General features: G+C 42.8%; 1 protein-coding gene across 15 annotated transcripts in view; it reads left to right on the forward strand.

The window, feature by feature from the left end:
* The window catches only part of MEGF11 (multiple EGF like domains 11), a 598,735-nt gene that overhangs the window by 451,844 nt on the left and 121,685 nt on the right, over window positions 1–25,206 (forward strand). The window lies entirely within an intron of this gene.

A 25,206-nucleotide genomic window follows, 5' to 3' on the forward strand; every position in this document is an offset into this window, starting at 1 on the left:
ACAATGTTTTGATCACCTGTTATTGCATTTTAGTGCATAGTTGCAGCAGCCATAAAAACAATTCTGACATTTCAATGTTTTTCTCTTTACGCCATTTACAGATCTGATTAATTTACTTTATATTTTGATAGATCGGAGATTTCTGAATGGAGCGATACCAAATATGTGTATTTTTTTTAAAAAAAATTGTTATTGTTTTATTTTCAATGGGGCAAAAAGAACTATTTAAACTTTTGTGTTTTTTTTTGTTTTTTCTTCTACTTTTACTATCTTCAATAGTCACCTTAGGAGACTTGAAGCTTCAATCACCCAACTGCTTGTGCTACACATAGCTGCAGGGGTGCCATCAGGGCATTACTGCCCTTACCTCTGAATGGGGCCCGGTGAGTAGAAGTAAAGATGGGGCTGGACCCAGTCCAGCCCCCCCCCCCTTCTGTGCTTCTGCTCTTTGGGCCCCAGGGTATAATGAAGTATTCTGTGCCAATCCAGGGAACCTCCATGGAGCTCCATGGCACAGACGTGTAGCTCCAAGGGAGTCTCTTCTCCTCTTCTGTGATGCATTGGTGACATGTATGTGTGCCTCTTGCTATGACAACAGAAGCAGAGTTGCGCCTGCAGGGGATCATATGAGAGGTAAGTATGAAAAAACTTTTTTTTAATAAACTGAATTGAATGTTCTTGGAGGCCAGCAAATCATGATGAATTGAAAGTGTGGGATGAGGGACAGTGAATGATGATGTATTGAGGTGGGGAAGTGCAAATAATGATGAATTGGGGGTGTAGGACAGTAAATGATGAATTGAGGGTGGGGGACAGCAAATGATAATGAATTGAGGGTGGGGAGGGGGGCAAATTATGATGAAATGAGACTGGGAATGGGGGACAGCAAATGATAATGAATTGAGGATGGGGAGAGTAAATGATGAATAGAGTGTCGGGGAGCTGTATTGAGGATGGGAGAGACCAAATGATGATGAACTGAGGGTAGGGGTGGGAGAGAAAGAGGACATGACATATTGAATTGGGGAGGAGGAGGGCATGCAAATATAATGAAACGGAGGAACAAGAGGTACAGTGTGGAGGGCGTTGAGAATGCAGGTGTGTGACTGGGAATTAATTGGGGAAAAGAGTACAGGTTCTAATTAACATATATTTATTGGGTGGGAAAATGGCTGTTTATCATTAGTGGGGGCACAGTGGTGGATTACAATTTATATTTGGAATGGTGGGTTGCATAATAACTAATTATATATTAAAGGTGGGTGCACATCTGTATTCAGCTGTGTAGTGTAGAAGTTGGGGAAAAAGTGGGGAATGTGCTCTGGAAGCAGTGCTCTAGATAACTGTGTTATTTTCTGCAGTGATGAGTCATGGCTGAAAGAAGTGATGTCAGTCTGCGCTGGATGAAGTAGAAAAGCGAAAAAGGAGGACTTCAACTAGAGAGGTCATCGGTGAGTCAGTACACCTGTACACTTACACTATACACTGTAAACTATATACAGAGTTCCTGTGTAGAATGTCACCTGTGATCACTGTATTACCTGTACACTGACACTATATGCTTTATACTATATACAGAGGTCCTCTATATTGTCACCTGTGATCACTGTATTACCTGTACACTGACACTATACACTTTATACTATACACAGAGCTCCTGTGTATTGTCACCTGTGATCACTGTATTACCTGTACACTGACGATATACACTTTATACTACATACAGAGCTCTTGTGTATAATGTCACCTGTGATCACTGTATTACCTGTACACTGACACTATACGCTTTATACTATATACAGAGCTCCTGTGTATAATTTCACCAGTGATCGCTGTATCTGTACTGCTGTATGTATCCTGTGTAAGTCTTGTGTCCGACCATGTAGAGAAGCTTCAGTTTTAATCAACATGTGCTGCTTGTATTGAACCCACAAGTAAGAGGGAGGGAAGACAAGTACAGTGGGTACGGAAAGTATTCAAACCCTTTTAAATTTTTCACTCTTTGTTTCATTGCAGTCATTTGGTAAATTCAAAAAAGTTCATTTTTTCCACATTATTGTACACTCTGCACCCCATCTTGACTGAAAAAAACAGAAATGTAGACATTTTTGCAAAATTTATTAAAAAAGAAAAACTGAAATATCACATGGTCATAAGTATTCAGACGTAAAATTGAATTTTTGAATGAGAATTTTTAACCCCTTAAGCCCCGAGGGTGGTTTGCACGTTAATGACCGGGCCAATTTTTACAATTCTGACCACTGTCTCTTTATGAGGTTATAACTCTGGAACGCTTCAACGGATCTTGGCGATTCTGACATGGTTTTCTCGTGACATATTGTACTTCATGATAGTGGTAAAATTTATTCGATATAACTTGCGTTTATTTGTGAAAAAAATGGAAATTTGGCGAAAATTTTGAAAATTTCGCAATTTTCCAACTTTTAATTTTTATGCCCTTAAATCACAGAGATATGTCACGCAAAATACTTAATAAGTAACATTTCCCACATGTCTACTTTACATCAGCATAATTTTGGAACCAAAATTTTTTTTTTTGTTAGGGAGTTATAAGGGTTAAATGTTGACCAGCAATTTCTAATTTTTACACCACAATTTTTTTTAGGGACCACATCTCATTTGAAGTCATTTTGAGGGGTCTATATGATAGAAAATACCCAAGTGTGACACCATTCTAAAAACTGAACCCCTCAAGGTGCTCAAAACCACATTCAAGAAGTTTATTAACCCTTCAGGTGTTTCACAGGAATTTTTGGAATGTTTAAATAAAAATGAACATTTAACTTTTTTTCACACAAAATTTATTTCAGCTCCAATTTGTTTTATTTTACCAAGGGTAACAGGAGAAAATAGACCACAAAAGTTGTTGTACAATTTGTCCTGAGTACGCTGATACCCCATATGTGGGGGTAAACCATTGTTTGGGCGCATGGCAGAGCTCGGAAGGGAAGGAGCGCCATTTGACTTTTCAATGCAAAATTGACTGGAATTGAGATGGGACGCCATGTTGTGTTTGGAGAGCCCCTGATGTGCCTAAACATTTAAACCCCCAACAAATGACACCATTTTGGAAAGTAGACCCCTTAAGGAACTTATCTAGATGTGTGGTGAGCACTTTGACCCAACAAGTGCTTCACAGAAGTTTATAATGCGGAGCCGTAAAAATAAAAAATCATATTTTTTCACAAAAATGATCTTTTCGCCCCCAATTTTTTATTTTCCCAAGGGTAAGAGAAGAAATTAGACCAGAAAAGTTGTTGTGTAATTTGTCCTAAGTACGACGATACCCCATATGTGGGGGTAAACCACTGTTTGGGTGCATAGCAGAGCTCGGAAGGGAAGGAGCACCATTTGACTTTTCAATGCAAAATTGACTGGAATTGAGATGGGATGCCATGTTGTGTTTGGAGAGCCCCTGATGTGCCTAAACATTGAAACCCCCCACAAGTGACACCATTTTGGAAAGTAGACCCCTTAAGGAACTTATCTAGATGTGTGGTGAGCACTTTGACCTAACAAGTACTTCACAGACGTTTTTTAATGCAGAGCCGTAAAAATAAAAAATCATATTTTTTTCACAAAAATGATCTTTTTGCCCCCAATTTTTAATTTTCCCAAGAGTAACAGAAGAAATTGGACCCCAAAATTGTTGTGCAATTTGTCCTGAGTACGCTGATACCCGATATGTGGGGGTAAACAACTGTTTGGGCGAATGGCAGAGCCCGGAAGGGAAGCAGCGCCGTTTGACTTTTCAATGCAAAATTGACTGGAATTGAGATGGGACACCATGTCGCGTTTGGAGAGCCCCTGATGTGCCTAAACATTAAAACCCCCCACAAGTGACACTATTTTAGAAAGTAGACCCCCTAAGGAACTTATCTAGATGTGTTTTGAGAGCTTTGAACCCCCAAGTGTTCCACTACAGTTTATAACGCAGAGCCGTGAAAATAAAAAATATTTTTTTTTCACAAAAATGATTTATTAGCCCCCAGTTTTGTATTTTCCCAAGGGTAACAGGAGAAATTGGACCCCAAAAGTTGTGCAATTTGTCCTGAGTACGCTGATACCCCGTATGTGGGGGGGAACCACTGTTTGGGCGCATGGTAGAGCTCGGAAGGGAAGGAGCGCCATTTGGAATGCAGACTTAGATGGATTGGTCTGCAGGCGTCACGTTGCATTTGCAGAGCCCCTGATGTACCCACACAGTACAAACCCCCCACAAGTGACCCCATATTGGAAACTAGACCTCCCAAGGAACTTATCTAGATGTGTTGTGAGAACTTTGAACCCCCAAGTGTTTCACTACAGTTTATAACGCAGAGCTGTGAAAATAAAAATTATTTTTTTTTTCACAAAAATAATTTTTTAGCCCCCAGTTTTGTATTTTCAGAAGGGTAACAGGATAAATTGGACCCCAAAAGTTGTTGTCCAATTTGTACTGAGTACGCTGATACCCCATATGTTGGGGTAAACCCCTGTTTGGGCGCACAGGAGAGCTCGGAAGGGAAGGAGCACTGTTTTACTTTTTCAACGCAGAATTGGCTGGAATTGAGATCGGACGCCATGTCGCGTTTGGAGAGCCCCTGATGTGCCTGAACAGTGGAAACACCCAATTCTACGTGAAACCCTAATCCAAACACACCCCTATGTTGTGAATTCTGCTCTTGGGCTCCCTCCGGTGGTTGTTGGTGGTAGTGCAGTTTTCTTGGGGTTGTAATCCGGGCAGGTGTTTCTGCTGATTGCAGCTCTATTAGGTATTTAGGTGTGCAGGATCCATGAGTCTGTGCCAGTTGTCCATTGTACTTGGAGGGATTGCATCTCTCTCTGGTTCCTCATGCCCTGCTGCAAATTCAGCTAAGATAAGTGTCTGGTTTTTTGTCTCTGTGCACACATGCAGTGTGCTTTGCAATTCAGTGCAATTTATTGTGTTTTTGTCCAGCTTAGACTTTGTTTGGATTTTTCAGTCATGCTGGATTCTCAGGAGATGCAGATATACTTTCTATGTCTTTAGTTAGATGTGGAATATTTGTATTATCTGCTGTGGATGTTTATAGGATTTTAATACTGACCGCTTAGAATTCTGTCCTATCCTTTTCTATTTAGCTAGAATTGCCTATTTTGCTAAATCCTGTTTTTCTGCCTGCGTGTGTCTTTCCTCTTATACTCACAGTCAATATTTGTGGGGGGCTGCCTATCCTTTGCGGTTCTGCTCTGAGGCAAGATAGAATTCCCATTTCCATCTATAGGGGTATTTAGTCCTCCGGCTGTGTCGAGATGTCTAGGACGTGTTAGGTACATCCCACGGCTACTTCTAGTTGCGGTGTTAGATTAGGGTTTGCGGTCAGTACAGGTACCACCTACTCCTGAGAAAGTCTCCCATGCGGCTCCAAGGTCACCAGATCATAACAGTACAACTGGCCAACAATGAGTTAAATGCATCTCAGAAGAAGGGAAGAAAGAGCCATTTTTTTTTCTGTAGCCTGTTTTGTCTTTTGTTCCCTTTTCCTCTGGGTGACTGACGAGTCTTGTGCTAGCATGGATGTTCAGGGATTAGTTTCTCGTGTAGACCAGCTTGCTGCTAGGGTACAGGGTATTTCTGATTATATTGCTCAGACTCCGCTTTTAGAGCCTAGGATTCCTACTCCTGATTTGTTTTTTGGGGACAGGTCCAAATTTTTGAGTTTTAAAAACAACTGTAAACTGTTTTTTGTTCTGAAGCCTCGTTCCTCTGGTGATCCCATTCAGCAGATTAAAATTGTCATCTCCCTGCTGCGTGGCGACCCTCAGGATTGGGCATTTTCCCTGGAATCTGGGAATCCGGCCTTGCTTAATGTAACGAAGTAAGGAAGGCGTTCCAGCTCCATAAAATTCAAATGCTTTATTTCTCCATTAAAAATTGGTGTAGTACAAACAGTCCTTGCCTTAGCGCAAAAGTCCAAGTACAGAGTACATGCGACGCGTTTCGATCGTACCCGATCTTAGTCAATGCATCGACTGGAACTGGAGCTGGAACGCCTTCCTTACTTCGTTATGTATATCCATCTTAGTCCAAGATGATGTTCCGTGCACCTGCCTGGATTGGTGAGCTGGCTGTGGCTTCTTATAGCCTTTTCTTTTTGCACACTTGCTTAATGTAGATGCCTTTTTTCAGGCTCTAGGATTATTATATGATGAACCAAATTCTGTGGATCAAGCGGAGAAGACCTTGTTGGCCCTGTCTCAGGGTCAAGAAGCGGCAGAATTGTATTGTCAGAAATTTAGAAAAAGGTCTGTGCTGACTAAATGGAATGAGGATGCTTTGGCGGCAATTTTCAGAAAGGGTCTTTCTGAGCCTGTTAAAGATGTTATGGTGGGGTTTCCCACGCCTGTTGGTCTGAGTGATTCTATGTCTCTGGCCATTCAGATCGATCTGCGCTTGCGGGAGCACAGAACTGTGCGCGCTGTGGCGTTGTCCTCAGAGCAGATGCCTGAGCCTATGCAGTGTGATAGGATTCTGTCTAGAACGGAACAACAAGGATTCAGACGTCAGAATAGGATGTGTTATTATTGTGGCGATGCTTCTCATGTCATTTCAGTCTGCCCAAAGCGTACAAAGAGAATCGCTAGTTCAGTTACCATCGGAACTGTACAACCTAAATTTCTGTTATCTGTGACCTTGATCTGCTCATTGTCGTCATTTTCTGTCATGGCGTTTGTGGATTCAGGCGCCGTTTTGAACTTAATGGACTTTGAATTTGCCAGGCGTTGTGGTTTCCCCTTGCAGTCTTTGCAGAACCCTATTCCTTTAAGGGGCATTGATGCTACACCTTTGGCTAAAAATAAACCCCAGGAAGATTGTCGTTTTCTGGTGTTGCATAATTTGCATGATGCTATTGTGCTGGGGTTTCCATGGTTGCAGATACATAATCCTGTGTTGGATTGGAAGTCTATGTCTGTGACTAGTTGGGGTTGTCAGGGGGTTCATAATGACGTTCCTGTAATGTCAATCTCCTCTTCCTCCTCTTCTGAAGTTCCAGAGTTTTTGTCTGATTTTCAGGATGTATTCGATGAGCCCAAGTCCAGTTCCCTTCCACCGCATAGGGACTGTGATTGTGGTATTGACTTGATTCCAGGCTGTAAGTTTCCTAAGGGCCGACTTTTCAACCTGTCTTTGCCGGAACATACCGCCATGCGGAGTTATGTTAAGGAGTCTTTGGAGAAAGGGCATATTCGGCCATCTTCTTCACTGTTGGGAGCGGGATTTTTTTTGTTGCTAAGAAGGATGGCTCCTTGAGACCCTGTATTGATTATCGCCTCTTGAATAAGATCACGGTCAAGTTTCAATACCCTTTACCTTTGCTTTCCGATTTGTTTGCCAGGATTAAGGGGGCTAGTTGGCTTACTAAAATTGACCTTCGGGGGGCATATAATCTTGTTCGTATTAAGCAGGGTGACGAATGGAAAACTGCGTTTAATACGCCCGAAGGCCATTTTGAATACCTTGTGATGCCATTCGGGCTCTCTAATGCTCCATCTGTTTTTCAGTCCTTCATGCATGATAGCTTCCGGAATTATCTTGATAAATTCATGATTGTATATTTGGATGACATCTTAATTTTTTCCGATGATTGGGAGTCTCATGTGAAACAGGTCAGGATGGTATTTCAGATCCTTCGTGACAATGCTTTGTTTGTGAAGGGGTCTAAATGTCTCTTTGGAGTGCAGAAGGTTTATTTTTTGGGCTTCATTTTTTCTCCCTCATCTATAGAGATGGATCCGGTTAAGGTTCAGGCCATTCATGATTGGATTCAGCCCACATCCGTGAAGAGCCTTCAGAAATTTTTGGGCTTTGCTAATTTTTATCGCCGTTTCATTGCTAACTTCTCCAGTGTGGTTAAACCCCTGACCGATTTGTCGAAGAAAGGCGCTGATGTCACGAATTGGTCCTCTGTGGCTGTCTCTGCCTTTCAGGAGCTTAAACGCCGATTTACTTCTGCCCTGGTGTTGCGTCAGCCAGATGTTTCTCTTCCGTTTCAGGTTGAGGTTGACGCTTCTGAGATTGGGGCAGGGGCCGTTTTGTCTCAGAGGAATTCTGATGGTTCCTTGATGAAACCGTGTGCCTTCTTTTCCCGTAAGTTTTCGCCTGCTGAACGCAATTATGATGTCGGCAATCGGGAGTTGTTGGCTATGAAATGGGCGTTTGAGGAATGGCGACATTGGCTTGAGGGAGCCAAGCACCGTATTGTGGTCTTGACCGATCATAAAAATCTGATTTACCTCGAATCTGCCAAATGGCTGAATCCTAGACAGGCTCGATGGTCCCTGTTTTTCTCCCGTTTTGATTTCGTGGTTTCGTATCTTCCGGGTTCTAAGAATATTAAGGCTGATGCCCTCTCTAGGAGTTTTTTGCCTGATTCTCCTGAGGTACTTGAGCCGGTTGGCATTCTGAAGGAAGGGGTGGTCCTTTCTGCCATTTCCCCTGATTTGCGACGGGTTCTGCAGGAATTTCAGGCTGACAAACCTGACCGCTGTCCAGTGGGGAAACTGTTTGTTCCTGATAGATGGACTAGTAGAGTGATTTCTGAGGTTCTTTGTTCTGTGTTGGCTGGCCATCCTGGTATTTTTGGTACCAGAGATTTGGTTGGTAGGTCCTTTTGGTGGCCTTCTTTGTCACGTGATGTGCGTTCTTTTGTGCAGTCCTGTGGGACTTGTGCGCGGGCCAAGCCTTGTTGTTCCCGTGCTAGTGGGTTGCTTTTGTCTTTGCCGGTCCCTGAGAGGCCCTGGACGCATATTTCTATGGATTTTATTTCAGATCTTCCGGTTTCCCAGAGGATGTCGGTTATCTGGGTGGTTTGTGACCGGTTTTCTAAGATGGTTCATTTGGTGCCTTTGCCTAAATTGCCTTCCTTTTCTGATTTGGTTCCTTTGTTTTTTCAGCATGTGGTTCGTTTGCATGGTATTCCGGAGAATATTGTGTCTGACAGAGGTTCCCAGTTTGTTTCTAGGTTTTGGCGGGCCTTTTGTGCTAGGCTGGGCATTGATTTGTCTTTTCCGCATTTCATCCTCAGACAAATGGCCAGACCGAGCGAACTAATCAGACTTTGGAAACTTATTTCAGATGCTTTGTGTCTGCTGATCAGGATGATTGGGTGGCTTTCTTGCCATTGGCCGAGTTTGCCCTTAATAATCGGGCTAGTTCGGCTACCTTGGTTTCGCCCTTCTTTTGTAATTTTGGTTTTCATCCTCGTTTTTCTTCGGGGCAGGTTGAGCCTTCTGATTGTCCTGGTGTGGATTCTGTGGTTGACAGGTTGCAGCAGATTTGGGCTCATGTGGTGGACGGTTTGGTGTTGTCTCAGGAGGAGGCTCAGCGTTTTGCTAACCGTTGTCGGTGTGTTGGTTCCCAGCTTCGGGTTGGGGATTTGGTCTGGTTGTCTTCCCGTCATGTTCCTATGAAGGTTTCTTCCCCTAAGTTTAAGCCTCGGTTTATTGGTCCTTATAGGATTTCTGAGATTATCAATCCGGTGTCTTTTCGTTTGACCCTTCCGGCCTCTTTTGCCATCCATAATGTTTTCCATAGATCTTTATTGCGGAAATATGTGGTGCCCGTTGTTCCCTCTGTTGATCCTCCTGCCCCTGTGTTGGTTGATGGGGAGTTAGAGTATGTGGTTGAGAAGATTTTGGATTCTCGCTTTTCGAGGCGGAGGCTTCAGTACCTTGTCAAATGGAAGGGTTATGGCCAGGAGGATAATTCTTGGGTTTTTGCCTCTGATGTCCATGCTGCTGATTTGGTCCGTGCCTTTCATCTGGCTCGTCCTGATCGGCCTGGGGGCTCTGGTGAGGGTTCGGTGACCCCTCTTCAAGGGGGGGGTACTGTTGTGAATTCTGCTCTTGGGCTCCCTCCGGTGGTTGTTGGTGGTAGTGCAGTTGTCTTGGGGTTGTAATCCGGGCAGGTGTTTCTGCTGATTGCAGCTCTATTAGGTATTTAGGTGTGCAGGATCCATGAGTCTGTGCCAGTTGTCCATTGTACTTGGAGGGATTGCATCTCTCTCTGGTTCCTCATGCCCTGCTGCAAATTCAGCTAAGATAAGTGTCTGGTTTTTTGTCTCTGTGCACACATGCAGTGTGCTTTGCAATTCAGTGCAATTTATTGTGTTTTTGTCCAGCTTAGACTTTGTTTGGATTTTTCAGTCATGCTGGATTCTCAGGAGATGCAGATATACTTTCTATGTCTTTAGTTAGATGTGGAATATTTGTATTATCTGCTGTGGATATTTTTAGGATTTTAATACTGATTTATTTATTTATTATTATTTAGTCCTCCGGCTGTGTCGAGATGTCTAGGACGTGTTAGGTACATCCCACAGCTACTTCTAGTTGCGGTGTTAGATTAGGGTTTGCGGTCAGTACAGGTACCACCTACTCCTGAGAAAGTCTCCCATGCGGCTCCAAGGTCACCAGATCATAACACCCCTAACCCTAATCCCAACTGTAACCCTAACCACACCCCTAACTCTGATACACCCCTAACCCTAATCCCAACCGTAAATGTAATCCAAACCCTAACCATAATTTTAGCCCCAACCCTAACTTTAGCCCCAACCCTAACCCTAACTTTAGCCCTAACCCTAGCCCTTGCCCTAACCCTAGCCCTAACCCTACCCCTAGCCCTAATCCTAATGGGAAAATAGAAATAAATACATTTTTTTGTTTTATTATTTTTCCATAACTAAGGGGGTGATGAAGGGGGGTTTGATTTACTTTTATAGCGTTTTTTTATATTGGATTTTTATGATTGGCAGCTGTCACACACTAAAAGACGCTTTTTATAGCAAAAAAGTTTTTGCGTCTCCACATTTTGAGACCTATAATTTTTCCATATTTTGGTTCACAGAGTCATGTGAGGTCTTGTTTTTTGCGGGATGAGTTGACGTTTTAATTGTTAACATTTTCGGCACATGACATTTTTTGATCGCTTTTTATTCTGATTTTTGTAAGGCAGAATGACCAAAAACCAGCTATTCATGAATTTCTTTTGGGGGAGGCGTTTATACCGTTCCACGTTTGGTAAAATTGATAAAGCAGTTTTATTCGTCGGATCAGTACGATTACAGCGATATCTCATTTATATTTTTTTTATGTTTTGGCGCTTTTATACGATAAAAGCTATTTTATAGAAAAAATAATTATTTTGGCATCGCTTTATTCTGAGGACTATAACTTTTTTATTTTTTTTCTTATGATGCTGTATGGCGGCTTGTTTTTTGCGGGACAAGATGACGTTTTCAGCGGTACCATGGTTATTTATATCCATCTTTTTGATCGCGTGTTATTCCACTTTTTGTTGAGCGGTATGATAATAAAGCGTTGTTTTTTGGCTCGTTTTTTTTTTTTTCTTACGGTGTTCACTGAAGGGGTTAACTAGTGGGACAGTTTTATAGGTTGGGTCGTTACGGACGCGGCGATACTAAATATGTACTTTTATTGTTTTTTTTTTATTTAGATAAAGAAATGTATTTATGGGAATAATATATATATTTTTTTCTTTATTTATTATTTATTTAGGAATTTATTTTATTTATTTTTTTTTACACATGTGGATTTTTTTTTTTTTTACTTTTTTACTTTGTCCCAGGGGGGGACATCACAGATCGCTGATCTGATAGTTTGCACAGCACTCTGTCAGATCAGCGATCTGACTGACAGCGCTGCAGGCTTACCAGCGCCTGCACTGGACCCGGAAGTAATCCCTGCAGGACCCGGATGCAGCCCCGCGGCCATTTTGGATCCGGGGCCTGCAGGGATAGGAGGTAAGAGACGCTCAGAGCAACGCGATCACATCGCGTTGCTCCAGGGGTCTCAGGGAAGCACGCAAGGAGTCCCCACCCTGCGCAATGCTTCCCTATACCGCCGGAACACTGCGATCATGTTTGATCGCAGTGTGCCGGGAGTTAATGTGCCGGGGGTGGTCCGTGACCGCTACTGGCACATAGTGCCGGATGTCAGCTGCGATAGTCAGCTGACACCCGGCCACGATCGGCCGCGCTCCCTCCGTGAGCGCGGCCGATCGCATATGACGTACTATCCTGTCACTGGGAATTAAGTCCCAGGTCACCTCGACGGGATAGTACGTCATATGGGATTAAGGGGTTAAACAATATAGTGAACATGAATTCTCTTAAGTCATTTTAATCATTACATTTCTAAAAAAAAACACTGCTCTTGTGAGGTTGTTTATTTCTTTGGTTTTGATGTTTTGATTGTTTTTTCATTTTTGTTTTTTTGATTTTTTTTTACCATTTTTTGCTTTCTTCATTTTTGTTCTTTATATTATTGTTTTCCCTCCTTTAATATAGGGTGAGTGAGGGTAGTGAGGGATAGCCCACGTTGAGTGGGGGCGCCAAAATCGTATACCTTGGGTGCCAACCTCCACAGCAAGGCAGGATACAGAGAGGTCTATAATAGGGTATGTGCTAGACCTTTGGTCAATTTTTTATCTTGGCTATTTTTTCCAACACTATCACTGGGAAGGTGTTTTTTTAGAAATTTAATGATTAAAATTACTTTTTAGGGAATTCATGTTCACTACCTCATAAGTATTCAGACCCTTTGCTCAGACATGCTGTCCATTTCGTTGTGATCCTCCTTGAGATTGTACTACTCCTTCATTGGAATCCAGCTGTGTTTAATTAAACTGACAGGACTTGATTTGGAAAGGCACACACCTGTCTGTATAAGACCTCACAGCTCACAGTGCATGTCAGACCAAATGAGAATCATGAGGTCAAAGGAACTGGCCAAGGAGCACAGAGACAGAATTGTGGCAAAGCACAGATCTGGCCAAGGTTACAACATAATTTCTGCAGTACTCAAGGTTCCTAAGAGCACATTGGCCTCCATAATCCTTAAATGGAAGAAGTTTGAGACCACCAGAAGTCTTCCTAGACCTGGCCGTCCAGCCAAACTGAGCAATCGTGGTAGGTAGAGCCTTGGTGAAAGAGGTAAAGAAAAGAAGAACCCCAAGATCACTGTGGCTGAGCTCCAGAGATGCAGTAGGGAGATGGGAGAAAGTTCCACAAAGTCAACTATCACTGCAGCTCTCCACCAGTCGGGCTTTTATGGCAGAGTGGCCCGACGGAAGCCTCTCCTCAGTGCAAGACATATGAAATCCCGAATAGAGTTTGCTAAAAAACACATGAAGGGCTCCAAGACTATGAGAAATAAGATTCTCTGGTCTGATAAGGCGAAGATAGACCTTTTTGGTGATAATTCTAAGTAGTATGTGTGGAGAAAACCAGGCACTGCTCATCACCTGCCCAATACAATCCCAACAGTGAAACATGGTGGTGGCAGCATCATGCTATGGGGGTGTTTTTCAGCTGCAGGGACAGGATGACTGGTTGTCATTGAAGGAAATATGAATGCAGCCAAGTACAGAGATATCCTGGATGAAAACCTTCCAGAGTGCTCTGGACCTCAGACTTGGCCTAAGGTTCACTTTCCAACAAGACAATGACCCTAAGCACACAGCTAAAATAACAAAGGAGTGGCTTCATAACAACTCTGACCATTCTTGACTGGCCCAGCCAGAGTCCTGACCTAAACCCAATTGAGCATCTCTGGAGAGACCTGAAAATGGCTGTCCACCAATGTTCACCATCCAACCTGACGGAATTGGGGAGGATCTGCAAGGAAGAATGGCAGAGGATCCCCAAATCCAGGTGTGAAAAATTTGTTGCATCATTACCAAGAAGACTCATGGCTGTACTAGCTCAAAAGGTGCTTCTACTCCAGTGTTCCCCAACTCCAGTCCTCAAGGCCTACCAACAGGTCATGTTTTCAGGATTTCCTTAGTATTTCCAGGTGATGGTTGCATCACCTGCACAGGCAATAATTCCGTCCCTGTGCAATACAAAGGAAATCCTGAAAGCATGACCTGTTGATGGGTCTTGAGGACTGGAGTTGGGGAACACTGTTCTACTAAATACTGAGCAAAGGGTCTGAATACTTATGACCATGTGATATTTCAGTTTTCTTTTTTATTAAATTTGCAAAAATTACATTTCTGTTTTTTTTTCCAGTCAAGATGGGGTGCAGAGTGTACATTAATGAGAAAAAAAATAAACTTTTTTGAGTTTACCAAATGGCTGCAATGAAACAAAGAGTGAAAAATTTAAAGGGGTCTGAATACTTTCCGTACCCACTGTATATGTTCTGGATTATCTTAGCTTGTACAGTGGTGGTCAGTACCTCAGCGATCCCATTTCAGCAATTCCCAGTAGAGCACAGTTTCCACAGCAGAGTCGATTTCCATCTCCAGAGTCACTGGCTAAGTTTCTCTCTTCTGTAGAGTGTAAGTTCTTATGGTCAAATACTTATTTTCCACCATCAATTGCAAAATAAATCTTGCCAAATCAGACAAGGTGATTTTCTGGATTTGTTTTCTCATTTTGATTCTCATAGTTGTGGTCTACCTATAATGTCAATTACAGGCCTCTCTCATCTTTTTAAGTGGGAGAACTTGCACAATTGGTGGCTGACTAAATACTTTTTTCCCCACTGTATATAGGGACTATCATACACTGGAGTAACATATGGGGCCCATTATATGTGGAGCATCATATGGGGCCGATTATATATGGGGCCCATTATATATGGAGCATTATATGGGCCTATTCTGTATGGAGCATTATATGGAGCTCATTCTAGATGGAGCAATATATGGGGCTCATCTTATGTGGTAATGGGCCCCATATATTGGTGATGCCCATAATACTGTATGGAGCAATACATGGAGCTCGTTATTCTGTATGGAGCGCTATGTGGTGTCCATAATATGGTATGCAGCAATATATGGGTCTCATTATTCTGTATGGATCGCTATGTGGTGCCCATAATCACTCGTGTAATGTAAGAAGTAAGTGAAATCTTTGGCATTGTACTATACCTATATTTCTCAGTCGTATCTCTGCATCATGAATTGTAGTATTTATTAAAGGGGCCCACTGAAACTGTTTCGCCCGGGGCCCACGAAAACGTGGAGATGGCCCTGGTCAGGGGGGTCCTCTCTCCTGTAGGGTGTAAGCTCTTATGGTCAGTAGGGTCCTCTCTCTGTTCTGTAGAGTGTAAGCTCTTATCGGCAACAGGGTCCTCTCTCTCCTATAGAGTGTAAGCTCTTATGGTTAGCGAGGTACTCTCTCTCCTGTGGAGTTTAAGCTGTTACAGTCAGCACGGTCCTCTCTCTCCTGTAGAATATAAGCTCTTATGGTCAGCAGGGTCCTCTCTCTCTCTCTTCTGTAGAGTGTAAGCTGTTATAGTCAGCAGGGTCCTCTCTCTCTCTCCTGTAGAGTGTAAGTTCTTATGGTCAGCAGGGTCCTCTCTCTCCCATAGAGTGTAAGCTCTTGTGGTTAGCTAGCGAGGTCCTCTCTCTCCTGTAGAGTGTAAGCTGTTATAGTGAGCAGGGTCCTCTCTCTCTCCTGTAGAATGTGAGCTCTTATGGTCAGTGGGGTCCTCTCTCTCTCCTGTAGAATGTAAGCTCTTATGGTCAGTGGGGTCCTCTCTCTCTCCTGTAGAATGTAAGCTCTTATGGTCAGCGGGGTCCTCTCTCTCCTGTAGAGTGTAAGCTCTTATGGTCAGCGGGGTCCTCTCTCTCCTGTAGAGTGTAAGCTCTTATGGTCAGCGGGGTCCCCTCTCTCCTGTAGAGTGTAAGCTCTTATGGTCAGTGGGGTCCTCTCTCTCCTGTAGAGTGTAAGCTCTTATGGTCAGTGGGGTCCTCTCTCTCCTGTAGAGTGTAAGCTCTTATGGTCAGTGGGGTCCTCCCTCTCTCCTGTAGAGTGTAAGCTCTTATGGTCAGTGGGGTCCTCTCTCCTGTAGAGTGTAAGCTCTTATGGTCAGTGGGGTCCTCTCTCCTGTAGAGTGTAAGCTCTTATGGTCAGCAGGGTCCTCTCTCTCTCCTGTAGAGTGTAAGCTCTTGTGGTCAGCGGGGTCCTCTCTCTCCTGTAGAGTGTAAGCTTTAATGAACAGCGAGGTCCTCTCTTCCTCTTCCTCTCTCATTGTCTTCTCTCCCACTTGTATTTCTCGAGCAATTACAAACTTTTCAGTATTGAGATTCATGCAAATTTATTCGCCACAAATCAAATCTTTTGGGAAGCTTTGGTGAAGCCAGCAACATAGAATTTCAAAAGATCCCCTCCTCTCTATTACATACCCTTTGGTTTTATAGACAGGAGGGATGAATGCCAGTCAGACACCAATGGCACTGCTTATTACCAGGTAACACGAGAAGAGAATAAAAATCTGTTGTGACCCATTTTCATTTCTCTAGAGAATAGATGCAGGTGAGGTGATTGATCATAAATGCTGAAATCTGATGGCAAAACCCTAACATGTACGAGCAGCTTAAAAACGGAATTTGAACTTGTAGAAATCCAATGTTTGACATTTATGGTAATATCAGTGGTGAAATTCATTGCTTGCCTGGAGCAATCCAAGCATGCCTGGGGCAGTTTTGAATGTGAACAGTGGCCAGTAACACTGTACCGCTTATTTCCCTCCTCATGTCCTCTGAAGCTAGGCATACAGAAAACACTTTGCTGAAATATTTGCCAATTTTCTGAATGATCTCAGATCAGCAGATAGACACAATAATCTTTTTATTTAATCTTGACTGAATGTTTGTCACTTTGTTTTTCAAGCAGAGAAAGATCTAATCTTTTCCTTTACTGTGTTCGCACTTGTGCAATAAAATAATCACTTTACTAGTATGACCGATTCATTTATGTGCTCGAAAGCATCCTGCTTGGGTTTGCCAGCAGAAGTTTGCTGATATGCTGGCTCGTTTCTTCTACCCATTCAGAAGATTTTAGTGGAATCTTGATGTGTATTATTTTTTCTTTTCTTACACATGTATGCAGTCACTGTAATCCAGTATTTATATGATAAAATATCATATTGTGCAGGCCTAGCCATAGGCAAATTGTGCATTATAGTGGAGGAATTATGCACATGACACCTGATCTTACAGTCTTCCTTACCTTTTATATGTGGTTATTATTATGTATTAATGGCTAATAGAAAGCAAAGATCTTCCATTGCACAGGCAGAAAAGACACCGATTGTATCTGCTTTGTGTCTGCCTTGTGCCTTGGTTCAGTCAAAATAAAGATGACCCCAAAAATTGACAGACTGATGTATGGAGTTGCACACAAAGCCAGTCATGTCCGCAATTCGTGGATGTGACTGGCCCGAGTTCAACTACGACAGAATGTAGCCTTAGGGAACAGTGAGGCAGCCATCTAACTTGGACGGGTATTGCAACGCAATGCTCGGACTGACCGTCTGCTCTCCCGACCCAACCGTGCCAACATTTATTTATATGCAGCTGCCATGCTCGGAACAGCCGACAGCCAGTCCGAGCATTGCTTTGCGATCCCCGTCCGAGTTATACAGCCGTCTGACTCTTCCCTTAGGCTGGGGCTATTCATCGACTTTGGCCATGACAACTGTCGCTCGACCAAAGTTTGCTAGGTGTCGCTGCTATATCACACAACAAGGGAATAGGGTCACATTACGACCCTGAGGATACCAGGGCTACAACAAACAAGTCACAAGAAGTCCAGCCATATCGGATTTCTTGCAACTTGCTTGTAACAGTCACTTGTGCCGCGATGTAGCAATGACACCTAGCGAACTTTGGTCGCCTGAATGGTGATGTATACCCCCGGTCTTAGAAGTGGATGATGTGACCCAATAAAAGTTGTTTATCAGTGTATTTTATTAATATATTTGCACCAGCTGTCCGGCAAAATTTCATAAAAAAATGATGTGTCAGAAAAAGACATGTGGTTTACAAGCAGCAAACAGTGGGACTTGTTAACAATAATAAATAAGTAGAGAAAAGAAGCAGTGACCAGTGACAGGTAAGATCCAGTGGTGGAGCATGATGATATATGCAGAGTAGTGATAAGCGATCATGCTCGGGTGCTAACCGAGTGTCTATGACGTGCTTGAAAAATAAGTTTTAGACCCCGTGTCTGTATGTCTCGTGGCTGTTCGAAAGACGCAACACATGCAAGGATTGTCTGATGTTAGGCAATGCCTGCATGTGTTGCTGCTATCAAACAGCCACGAGACATACAGACACGGGGTCTAAAACTTATTTTTCGAGCACGTCATAGACACTCTGTTAGCACACGAGCATGCTCATATAACACCTTATCCGAGCACGTTCCCTCATCACTAATGCAAAGCATGCGGCATGAAACTGACTAGTATCTGTGACACAGAATGTTCATTTTGTGTAAAATACACAAAAACATATTACCACACTTTAGGCCTAGTGTGTACCCACCTTTGTCTTTTTTCGCCTGTAGATAGAGAAAAATGTAATTCTTTCCGTAACAGTTGTGCACAAGCAATCATTTTTCTACTACAAATACATTTTCTGATATTTTCAAACAGGCGAACATGTAAGAGATTGACATTAGCAAATGCTGTAAAAGATGCAACAAGTCTCATGTATACATATCTCCCTCGCACTCACAGACGTTGTTGTGCATACATTGAATAGCTGGGGCAAGTTTCTGCCTTTGCCAAATCTGAAATTCTCTGCCAATTTTGTATTTCTTGCTTGGCCGTGCCAGCACAGCATCCCTGCCTGACTCTGCCGTTCTGTTTCTTCAGTATTATATATAAATATGGAATAAGCAAGAAATACATAAAACGCATCTGTGCAGCTCGCACACCTTGCAGTGCACCGATGTGTGACAGCTCTCTGCCCTTGTACAGATACCAGACTGTACAGACAACATGTAGAACATGCACTCCGGGATCTGGGAATATGGTATGACATATCGCATGAGCAGACTGAACTAGAAGCCCACAGAGGCCAATGAAGTCTTACATCTATACCAGTAAATGGAGGTGTATCGCACAGGTACTCATCATACTCTGCTATAATAACTCTGCTGCAGAATGTAATATAGTATCTGCAAACCTAGTAAGTAGAAATTCAAGGTGCACAATTTCTCCAATTGCCCTGAAATGACACGTATCACACTCTAAGGCGCCTATCACCGAATCTAACTCTTTTCAAGATCTTTAATGCAAACAATGCCTTATAAAAGTCAAAGTGATCTGATCATATATGGCTATGGACAGGAACTGTTCTTCACAGCTGGTCTGTCGCACACTATCTGTAATGTTTATTCAGTGTTTTATGGTTCTCACCCTATCTCTGTTGCTAAACTGTCACATCTTCTCACAATCCATATTCACTACAAAATGACTTCTGCATTCCCTGCTTCAGCTTTTATTAAAGCTATGATAGTACCTCCTCATTGACTGCTATACCATGTGGTGCCATAGAGGAAAGCCCACCCAGCCATGTTTAGGATTATGTGAGCCTTTTCTGGATTATGCAATGTTTACATTTTGTAAAATGGCGGTGGCTATTTTTGGCAATTCACATGAATCAAATCATAAGGTTTTTATTAATTTGTCGAGTTCAGCAAATTCCTAAAAATTCTACATAAATTCGATTTTTTTTTTAATCAATTTGCTCACCTCCAATTTTAATCAATCTAAACACAGAATTGCAATCCCTACTATAATGCACAGGAGTAAAAGTTATTACTTAGGGATGTTACTATATACTTCATAAGATCACTTATTTTTTTTTCACTCTTCTGTCCCACTTCTATAAAACCATATTTACTGGTGAAAGTCAGGTGTCTATGTTGACCAGGTCACCTGAAACAGTGCTTCATTGCCACTCTCACTCTTTATCAAATAGTTCTTACACAGTCTTGAAGTATATTTGAGGTTATTGTCCTGTTGAATATTAAAAATCAACCCGGCTATACAAACACCAGGAATGGCGAGTTACTGCCGGATCCTGCAGAAGCCATGGGGCTTGAATGCTGGAGTGAGGACATCAGGGAGCTGGTGACATACTTCACTGTCTATAACATCAGAAGTTGTCGGGAGCACATGTTGTGTTACCTGTAAAGTACCAGTATATGTGATCACATCACAGGAATGATGATATCATAGGGATGGTGATATTGTCACAGACCTCAGAACAGGTCATAAGTTATCAGACAGAGTCATAGCTTTTAGGCTAGTTTCACACTAGCGTTTGCATGAGCTGCGGAGGGCTGCGGACTTCCTCCGTGAAGCCCCGCCCTCGGCCGCACCTCCGCCACTAGCTCCGCCTACTTCTGCATGCGGCCGGCTTGCGGCCTGTGTACCTATCTGTAACATTAGGTACGCAGGTCGTGCCGCAGTATGCGGATGCTTCCGCATGCGTCGTTTTGACGATGCGGCGACCAGCGTAAACGCAGCTTGTAGCAATTTCATTTTTTTGCCGCATCGTCAAAACGACGCATGCTGAAGCATCCGCATACTGTGGCACGACCTGCGTACCTAATGTTAAAGATAGGTACACAGGCCGCAAGCCGGCCGCATGCAGAAGTAGGCGGAGCTAGAGGCGGAGGTGCGGCCGAGGGCAGGGCTTCACGGAGGAAGTCCGCAGCCCTCTGCAGCTCATGCAAACGCTAGTGTGAAACTAGCCTTAGTTACATTACAAGCAGTGTTGACCAGAGATGGGAAAAAATATCCACACTACCCAGGTCCGGTGTCCACTTGGTACTCCGTGGCAGCTGGATGAGGGCAGTGCAAAATTCTTTTGCCAGCACTTGATTGTTGGCATCCTGAGCGCAGCTTGGCATTATCATGACATCACAGCACGACACACATCATGACTTTGCCTAATAATTAGTAATCGCAAGAGATGCCAAACATGCCTGCATTCAAGTGCTGGCTTAGGATGTTCAAACAGTCCTGTGTGGCTGCCGTGGAGTGAAGTGGAATCTGGATGCTAAGAGCTCACATGGTAAGGTGGGTTCTTTAAGCCATAGGTCAGGCTGAGCAACACAGATCAGAGGCGATGACCGAGCGGAGAAGAACTTGTTAGATGGCATGCGGATCAGCGAGGAACAGTACAGCGAAGTATGCAGGACAGCAGGCAGACAAGAGCAGGAAACACCAGAAAACGCAAAGCCAGAAGTGTAGATATACACATGAACTGAAGATGTATCAATGTGTAAATCCAGGACTTACTGCAGATAAATGGTTAATGGCAGTGTTGTATACTATCAGCAGGCACATGATCAATGGCAGAGATACGTGCAATCAGCAGAAAAATGGTTAAACATAAGACCGCATGATGAGCAGGCAAACTGGATACTTCCTTGTAGAAAAGAGTACACACTAATAGTGATGAGCGAGTATACTTGTTGCTCGAGTTTTCCTGAGCACACTTGGGTGATCTCCGAGTATTTGTAACTGCTCGGAGATTTAGTTTTTGTTGAAGCAGCTGCATGATTTACGGCTGCTAGACAGGCTGAATACATGTGAGGAATGCCTGGTTGCTAGGGAATCGCCACATGTATTCAGGCTCTCCAGCAGCTGTAAATCATTCAGCTGAGGTGATGAAAACTAAATCTCCGAGCACTTACAAATACTCGGAGATCCCCCGAGCAATGAGTATACTCACTCATCACTACACACTAATGAAGCAGAGGCATGTGAACAGCACTAGCATTAGCAGACAAAAAATAAATTTTTCTTAAATCAGACAAATGTTTAACGCCCGAGCTAGGACATTAATGCACATTGTTGATAGACAAGTAGGAGGAGATCACTGAAGAGACAATTAGTCAGATAAGTGAAGTGGATTTTGAAGCAAACTCCTGAAGTACACATGGTAACTGAATGCAAGGATTCTGGAGACACAGACAGTGCAAAAAGCTCTTGGGTGATGATTTTGTCAAAGTAGGTTGGTGGGTAACCACAATAACCTAATGAAAATGTGTGCAGAGGGAACTGGCACTTTTGCTCATCTCTAGTGTTCACCCTATATATTGAGTTCCAGGATGGCTAGATAGTCCAGGATTAGAAAGATTCCAGCTAATTTTGACACACTAGCTTAGCTTTACCTAATACATTGGCTAATATGAAAACACCTTTAAAATATGTGGGTGAATGTCCATTTGACAGGACAGGAGCACAGGGGCAGGAACACTTTTTGAGGCCACTGAAAACACTGTTAACTTGACACATCAGTCGGGTATTAATACATAACAATTCAATGTTATTAGTGATTCTTTTCCTTTGACGCTTGTTTTTTTCAGTAGATATTACATAGTAAAGTCTACTGCAAATGCAAAACATGATTCAGTAGAATATCACTATTAGGTTACAAATCACCATGCGAACAAAATAGACATGATGCACTGAATATCTCACAAATAGTGATTTCTAGTGTATGTGTTGTGGTCTAATAAGTGCTAATACACTGCAACCTACCTCTAAGTAATGGGTGTAATAGGATTGGCCAGTACTTTGGGTGATAAATGGCTCCTGTCATGTGTATGACCCCCTTACTCCAGGTTTGGCCCCAGTGGAGACGGTGCCGGGTTGAACATACCGTGGCCACTGGTCCGTTACATTGTGCCTGATCACTCTTACAACAGCCGGCTTTGTAAATGTGTATGTGTATATCTTCATTAGATTGCCTTGCTGCAGCCAGCTGGGTCACTAGTCTGGGGCCCAACAGAGAGTTATGGTGCTGATTATTCAGCATTACAGTCACTTTAACTATTTAAGGCTTGTTTAATGCATCTGTCTTTACAGGAGAGGAGGAAATACATGGGCTTTCTAAGTTTAACCTTCATGTAGGTTCTTTAATAGCAGCAAAGTATTAATAGTTCCTTCTGAATAAAAGCCTAATTGCAGCACATACGTTTATTAAGAGATCATCCTTTGTTAAGAAAATGATGTATAATACTCTGCCCTTTTATTCTATGTCATAAAACCTTAGGCGTCTTTTAAATTAGCTGATGATATTGGCAAGAGTTCTTGTAAGGCCAAAGTCACGTGATCATCGGAGCTAATATATTAAAATATATTAAAAGAAGCAATTAGTAATTTATGTAGCAGAGTGGGCAGACTTCTGCTGATTCATTTTCCATCAATGTTTTATGGGTTTTCAATAGTGAGAGAGAAGAAATGTTATCACCCCTGAAAACAAAAAAAAAATCACGGAAATTCTTATTTCCCTCCCTCAACAATGTATGTTGGCGGAGAGTTAAGATGACGTTAAGATAGGGGCTTTTAGTGTTTGAGATCCTCCTCCATGAGCAATAGTGGAGGTCCACTTCTGGTAGATCCAACCGGTGCCAGATCTGCAGCAGTCAGCTGATCACCAGCCAACTCTGTTACAAAAAAGGGTTTAGCTTAGTGAAATAATCCAGGGGAATCACAAAGGTGCACTTTTGGAAGGATGATTTACTAAAGCAGAGCACCCCATCTGTGGCAAAACAATGTAGCACTGGCGGATACAGACATAAAAGGGAAACCAGACACAAAATGAGAGACACCTGCACTAAAAGCCTTCAGGGAAGGACAGCCTATGGAAGAAAGCAAAAGCCGCAAACATGTATGTTGCACACCGTCAAACATGTGCAAACTTAAATAAGACACACTCAAGAAACCATAAACAGGTATATACTACGCTAGTATGTCCTTCCCGTGAACACGTAGAACCCACAAGTGTGCTAAATTGCAAAAAAACTTTATGTATACATCAACAGCACAATAGGTATACTGTATATGTGAGTGAACACCAATAAAGACAAAAAAAGAGCAGTATATAGAGATCAAAGAAAAAGGTGCAATAAAGACCAATAAGGTAGATATATATTTTTTAAAATAGAATTTAGTATTATTGATAAAAAAAATTACTGATATAAAAGCTGAATCAGGTATTGGAGCACGTACCACATATGATAAGTGTATTAGGATGTCACTAAACCCCTGATAGGTTTTCAAGATATTGCATAATGCCTAAAAAAATATATATATATATGATAGCACCTTAATAATACAACCTTTGCCAAAGAAACCAGTGAAATTAAATATGACAGCTTATTAAAGTAATATATATGATACAATTTTAAAAATAAATGTGCAAAAATTATGTGCAAAACCGGGCAATCCTTAAAACACATATACTGCAGCAAAAAGCTGTGCAATCAAAATGAAGCTAAAAATGAAAAGTGCAAAAAGTGCTATATGATCCAATAATGTACTGCAACAAGAAACTGTGCAATCAGATGAAGCAGAACACAAAGTGCAAAAAGTGCTATATGGTCCGATATGGCAATATTAACAGCACTAATGAATTAGATCATAAATGCGTGCGGTCCGGGTCCGATGGGCGTCGCAGGTCTGGGTCTGGCGCCTCCCATCTTCATGCGATTACATCCTCTTCCTTGCTTCTGTTGCAGCTCCGGCGCAGGCGTAATTCTCTGCCCTGTTGAAGGCAGATCGAAGTGCTGCAGTGCACAAAGCTCATTGAGGCCCAGCGCCTGCGCACTGCAGTACTTTGCTCTGCCCTCAACAGGGCAAATCAGTACGCCTGCGGAGCCGCGGCAGGAAGCAAGGAGGATGACGACATCGTATGAAGATGGGAGGCACTGGAACCAGACCTGCGACGCCCATCGGACCCAGACCGCAGCGGGACCGCCCCTGGGTGAGTATAATCTAACTTGTTGTTCTTATCTTTCAGGTTACATCAGGGGCTTATCTACATGCTGTAGATAAGCCCCTAATGGCGGCGGCCACAGCTTATATGCGAAATATGAGGTGACAGATTCCCTTTAAAAAACCTTGCATGGACTTTTATTTTTGGAGCAAACTACAGGATGGTAGTGGGGCAGTTTGCTCCCTCCAGGCCGAGTCTTACAAGTAGCTCATGGCCACAGATTTAATTTAAAAAACCTGCAGCAAAGGTTTGGTGTGTCTCTGTCTTGGTTTGCAAACTGCAGAGCAGGTCGCTCTGCAAGGCTCAGCCTGTGTGAAGTAACACGGAGCCAAGCGTAGCCAAAAAACCTGGCACCTCTCAGCGTAACACGGTGGTGCAGTTGCCCACAGTAAATGGTCTCAGATACGGACTGTCTTGATTAATGGCTGTGATCCGGAGGATACCATTTGTTTTCCGTTTGTGAGTGCATTGGACATTAAAGAGACTTTGTTTTGGAACTTTCTGTGGTCACTGCCTGTCGGTCACACTGCACCAACCCCGCTGAAGTACAATATGTTATATGTTCTGTTTTTGACTTCCACCTTGTCATATTGCACCAAGAG

This window comes from Ranitomeya variabilis, chromosome 5, assembly GCF_051348905.1.
Source record: "Ranitomeya variabilis isolate aRanVar5 chromosome 5, aRanVar5.hap1, whole genome shotgun sequence".
Lineage (NCBI taxonomy): Eukaryota > Metazoa > Chordata > Amphibia > Anura > Dendrobatidae > Ranitomeya > Ranitomeya variabilis.